Here is a 5487-nt window from a genome sequence, read left to right on the forward strand (position 1 = left end):
TTTGCAGATTCTATTTCACTTCCGGGCTTCCCAGCTGGTTCAGTGGTAAAGAATCCACCTGCCATTGCAAGAGAGACAAGAGACGTGTGTTTGGTCCCTGGGTCAGGAAGATGCCCTGGAGCAGGAAATGGCGCCCACTCCAGTATTCTTGCCTGGGAAACCCCATGAACAGAAGAGGGGAGCCTGCTGGGCCACAGAGGCATAGACACGACTGAGCACACACACGCCCTTCAACTGTCAGATCAGTTCAGCCGCTCAGCCGTGTCCTACTCTTTGCAACCACATGGGCTGCAGCACATCAGGCTTCCTCATCCATCACCAGCTCCCAGAGCTGCTCAAACTCATGCCCATTGAGTCGGTGATGCCATCCCACCATCTCATTCTCTGTCATTCCCTTCTCCTCCTGCCTTTTGTCTTTCTCAGCATCAGGGTCTTTTCCAGTGAGTCAGTTCTTCACATCAGGTGACCAAAGTACTGGAGTTTCAGCTTCAGCATCAGTCCTTCCAATGAATATTCAGGAATGATTTTCTTTAGGATGGACTGGTTGGATCTCCTTGCAGTCCAAGGGACTCTCAAGAGTCTTCTCCAACACCACAGTTCAAAACCATCAATTCTTTGGTGCTCAGCTGTCTTTATAGTTCAACTCTCACATCCATACGTGACTACTGGGAAAACTATAGCTTTGACTAGATGGACCTTTGTTAGCAAAGTAACCTCTCTGCTTTTTAATATGCTGTCTAGGTTAAGGAGATCAGCCCTGGGTGTTCTTTGGAAGGGATGATGCTAAAGCTGAAACTCCAAGACTTTGGCCACCCCATGCAAAGAGCTGACTCATTGGAAAAGACTCTGATGCTGAGAGGGATTTGGGGCAGGAGGAAAAGGGGATGACAGAGGATGAGATGGCTGGATGGCATCACTGACTCGATGGACATGAGTCTGAGTGAACTCCGGGAGTTGGTGATGGACAGGGAGGCCTGGCATGCTGCAGTTCATGGGGTTGCAAAGAGTTGGACACGACTGAGCGACTGAAATGAACTGAACTGAACTAAGGTTAGTTATAGCTTTTCTTCCAAGGAGCAAGCGCCTTTTAATTTCATGGCTGCAGTCACCATCTGCAGTGATTTTGGAGCCTAAAAAAATAAAGTTTCTCACTGTTTTCATTATTCCCCCATCTATTTCCCATGAAGTGACGGGACTAGTTGCCATGATCTTAGTTTTCTAAATGTTCAGTTTTAAGCCAGCTTTTTCACTCTCCTCTTTCACTTTCATCAAGAGGATTTTTAGTTCCTCTTCACTTTCTGTCATAAGGATGGTGTCATCTGCATATCTGAGGTTATTGATATTTCTCCCGGCAATCTTGATTCCAGCTTGTGCTTCTTCCAGCCCAGCATTTCTCATGATGTACTCTGCATATAAGTTAAATAAGCAGGGTGACAATATACAGCCTTGATGTGCTCCTTTCCAATTTGGAACCAGTCCATTTTTCCATGTTTGGTTCTAACTATTGCTTCTTGACAACCATACAGATTTCTCAGGAGGCAGGTAGTCTGGATTCCCATCTCTTTAAGAATTTCTCACAGTTTGTTGTGATCCAGACAGTCAAAGGCTTTCGCGTAGTCGATGAAGCAGAAGCAGATGTTTTTCTGGAACTCTCTTGTTTTTTCTATGATCCAGTGGATGCTGGCAATTTGATCTCTGGTTCCTCTGCCTTTTCTAAATCCAGATTGAACATCTGGAAGTTGTTCACATACTGTTGTAGCCTGGCTTGGAGAATTTTGAGCATTACTTTACTAGCGTGTGAGATGAGTGCAATTGTGTGGTAGTTTGAACTTTCTTTGGCATTGCCTTTTTTGGGGATTGGAATGAAAACTGACCTTTTCTGGTCTTGTGGCCACTGCTGAGTTTTCCAAATTTGCTGGCATATTGAGTGCAGCACTTTCACAGCATCATCTTTCAGGATTTGAAATAGCTCAGCTGGAATTCCAACACCTCCACTAGCTTTGTTCGTAGTGATGCTTCCTATGGCCCACTTGACTCCGCATTCCAGGATGTCTGGCTCTAGGTGAGTGATCACACCATTGTGATTATCTGGGTCGTGAAGATCTTTTTTGTACAGTTCTTCTGTATATTTTTGCTCCCTCTTCTTAATGTCTTCTACTTCTATTAGGTTCATACCATTTCTGTCCTTTATTGAGCACATCTTTGCATGAAATGTTCCTTGGTATCACTAATTTTCTTCAGATGTCTAGTCTTTCCCATTCTATTGTTTTCCTCTATTTCTTTCCATTGATCACTTAGGAAGCTTTCTTATCTCTCCTTGCTTTTCTTTGGAACTCTGCATTCGGATGGGTATATCTTTCCTGTTCTCCTTTGCCTTTCACTTCTCTTTTCTCAGCTATTTGTAAGGCCTCCTCAGACAGCCATTTCGCCTTTTTACATTCCTTTTCCTTGGGGATCATTTGATCACTGCCTCCGCACAATGTCACGAACCTCCGTCCACAGTTCTTCAGGCACTCTATCTATCAGATCTAATCCCTTGAATCTATTTGTCACTTCTACTGTATAATCGTTAGGGATTTGATTTAGGTTGTACCTGAATGGTCTAGTCATTTTTCCCTACTTTCTTCAACTGAAGTGTGAATCTGGCAATAAGGAGTTCATGAAATGAGCCACGGTTGTTTTTACTGACTATATGGAGCTTCTCCATCTTCGGCTGCAAAGAACATAATCAATCTGATTTTGATATTGACCATCTGGTGATATCCATGAGTAGAGTCTTCTCTTGTGTTGTTGGAAGAGCATGTTTGCTATGACCAGTGTGTTCTTTTGGCAAAACTCTGTTGGCCTTTGCCCTGCTTCATTTTGTTCTCCAAGGCCAAACTTGCCTGTTACTCCAGGTATCTTGACTTCCTACTTTTGCATTCCAGTCCCCTATAATGAAAAGGACATCTTTTGGGGTGTTAATTCTAGAAGGTCTCGTACATTCTCATAGAACCGTTCAACTTCAGCTTCTCTAGCATTAGTGGCCGGGGCATAGACTTGGATTACTGTGATACTGAATGGTTTGCTTTGGAAACAAACAGATCATTCTGTCATTTTTGAGATTGCACCCAAGTACTGCATTTCAGACTCTTGTTGACTATGAGGGCTACTCCATTTCTTCTGAGGAATTCTTGCCCACAGTAGTAGATATAATGGTCATCTGAATTAAATTGCACCCATTCCAGTCCATTTTAGTTCATTGATTCCTAGGATATCAGTGTTCACTCTTGCCATCTTCCCGCTTGACCACTTCCAATTTTCCTCGAGTCATGGACCTAACATTCCAGGATCCTATGCACTATTGTTCTCTACAGCATCGGACTTCATTGTCACCACCAGACACATCATTTACAGAGCGTCGTTTCCGCTTTGGCCCAGTCACTTCATTTTTCTGGATTTATTCATAATTGCTCTCTGCTCTTCCCCAGCGGCGTATTGGACACCTTCTGACCTGGGGGGCTCATTTTGTGGCATCACGTCTGAGAAATTTCCTCTCCTTCCATGCTAAATGACAGTCCTCCTGGGTAGAGTATCCTAGGCGGCAGGGTTTTCTCTTTCAGGACTCTGAACTTACCCGGCCACTCCCTCCTAACCTGCAGTGTTTCTGGAGAGGAGTCTGCCAGCAGCCTTGTGGGAGTTCTCTTGAACGCTTCCTTTAGACCCCTCTTTCACTTCTGACATTTTCAGGACCCTCCGTCTTGGAGTGGGTCTGCTTGGGACCCCATCCTCTGTGGGGGTGCAGGCAGGCGGCCCTCGGTGCTGTGTTCAGAGCCACTGGTGCAGATCCTCTGAAATCAGCAGTTGTGCACCCAGGCCTGCCGTGGGAGCTGGGGAGCAGCTCAGGCCTGGCCCGGCCCCCAGGTGCACCCACAAACCCGCGGCGCCCGGGCCCGACCTGCCCCAGCCAAGGAGCCGCCGCTGTCCGCTCGCGTGCCCTGCAGGCACCTAGTGGACAGAGCCAGAGATTGGCCACGGGGAGGCTGATTTCAACCCCACCTCCGCAGGTGAGGGTCTTGCTTGTGTCCGAGTGCTCTGGGGGCTCGTGGTGGGGCTGTGCTGGGGAGTGTGGAGGCTGCTGGGGGCCCAATCTGCCCTTCACATCGGTGCTTTGCTTCGACGACGGCTGGGGTGTCTTCCACGACACCCCAGTTGCAGCGGCGCCACACTCCAGCCCCTCAGGCTCTTCATGCAGCCAACCATGGTACTCTTCCCCGCCTGTCCTGCATGAACTAGCTGGCACACGTCTCTGGCTGGAGACTGGCTGCGTGCAGGCAGCACAGAGCCTCTCTGCTGGGCTCTCTGCCCTGCCTGCTACGTGCTCCTCCAAGTCTCTGAAGACCCCCTCTCTGCTTGGGTGAGGGCCTTTCTGGGGGCCGGAACCTGTCCCCTATCAGAGCTTCCTCCTGGGGGCGCAGGCCTGGTTCTTCTTCCCTCCATCCGCCGCCCGTTCATCCCCCTGGGTTACCTGGAGATCTCTCCTGTGCTCCTTGCTGCCTGAGCTTTCCCGCCAGGAGGTATTGGGAGAACTGTTCCGTGCGTAGATGTATTTGTGGGAGGAGGTGAGTTCCATGTCCTTCTGTTCTGCCATCTGGATTCAAAGTCATGTACTTGTCTATGCAGAGGTATGAGATGATCCTAGAGGCTTATTTGGATACCAAGTGTGCCGTCTGCAGTTGTATCCGTGTTTCTCCCACCCGTTTGCAAAGTGAGACGGTGCAGACCAGCCACACCAGCTCACCACGCACGGGACACAAGCCTGGCATGAGAGAAGGGCTCAGCTGTCAACCTTAATGTTAACTTAAAAAAAACCTACACTTAGAATAACTTGGGTATGTAAACCTGCTTTTCGAACTGTTAAGTGGTCTGAAATCTGAAGTATTTAAAAAAAATTTTTTAATATTACTTATAAATGAAATAACACTTCAGATATATTAAACTAGAAACTAAAATCTAAAAGCTTTCTTATTGTGACTACTAGAAACTTTAGAATTACATACGTGGTCTACATTGTACTTCTGCTAAATCTTGAGTCAGGCCAGACAATGGGACTGAGAGACTTCCTTATGAGAAATAATTTTATAACCTAATCAACCTAGTAAGTTGATTTATCTTTTTCTTAAATCTTCATATGTAATTTCCTCTGAGCCTCCAAGTCAGTGCTCAGCAGCTGTGCAGGCCAGTTGGCTGTAGACAGCTCCTGGAGTTTTTAAGGAGTATTTCTTGGCAGCTTTTGCAAAAACACTCATTGAAAGGTTAATCAAATCAGTCAGACTTGCATGTTGCTTAAACAAACCCCCCTCTTCACTGAAGACTGCACAGATGCACAGACTCTACCCAGAGGCTTTTATGCCTCGATCACGTTCACTTTCCTTCAAGGGTGTAAGAAGTGGCCCATAACTCTGAATACTGAGCAACCAACATTTTGTGCCAACTCATGAAACTTCT

Source organism: Capricornis sumatraensis, chromosome 5, assembly GCF_032405125.1.
Source record: "Capricornis sumatraensis isolate serow.1 chromosome 5, serow.2, whole genome shotgun sequence".
NCBI lineage: Eukaryota > Metazoa > Chordata > Mammalia > Artiodactyla > Bovidae > Capricornis > Capricornis sumatraensis.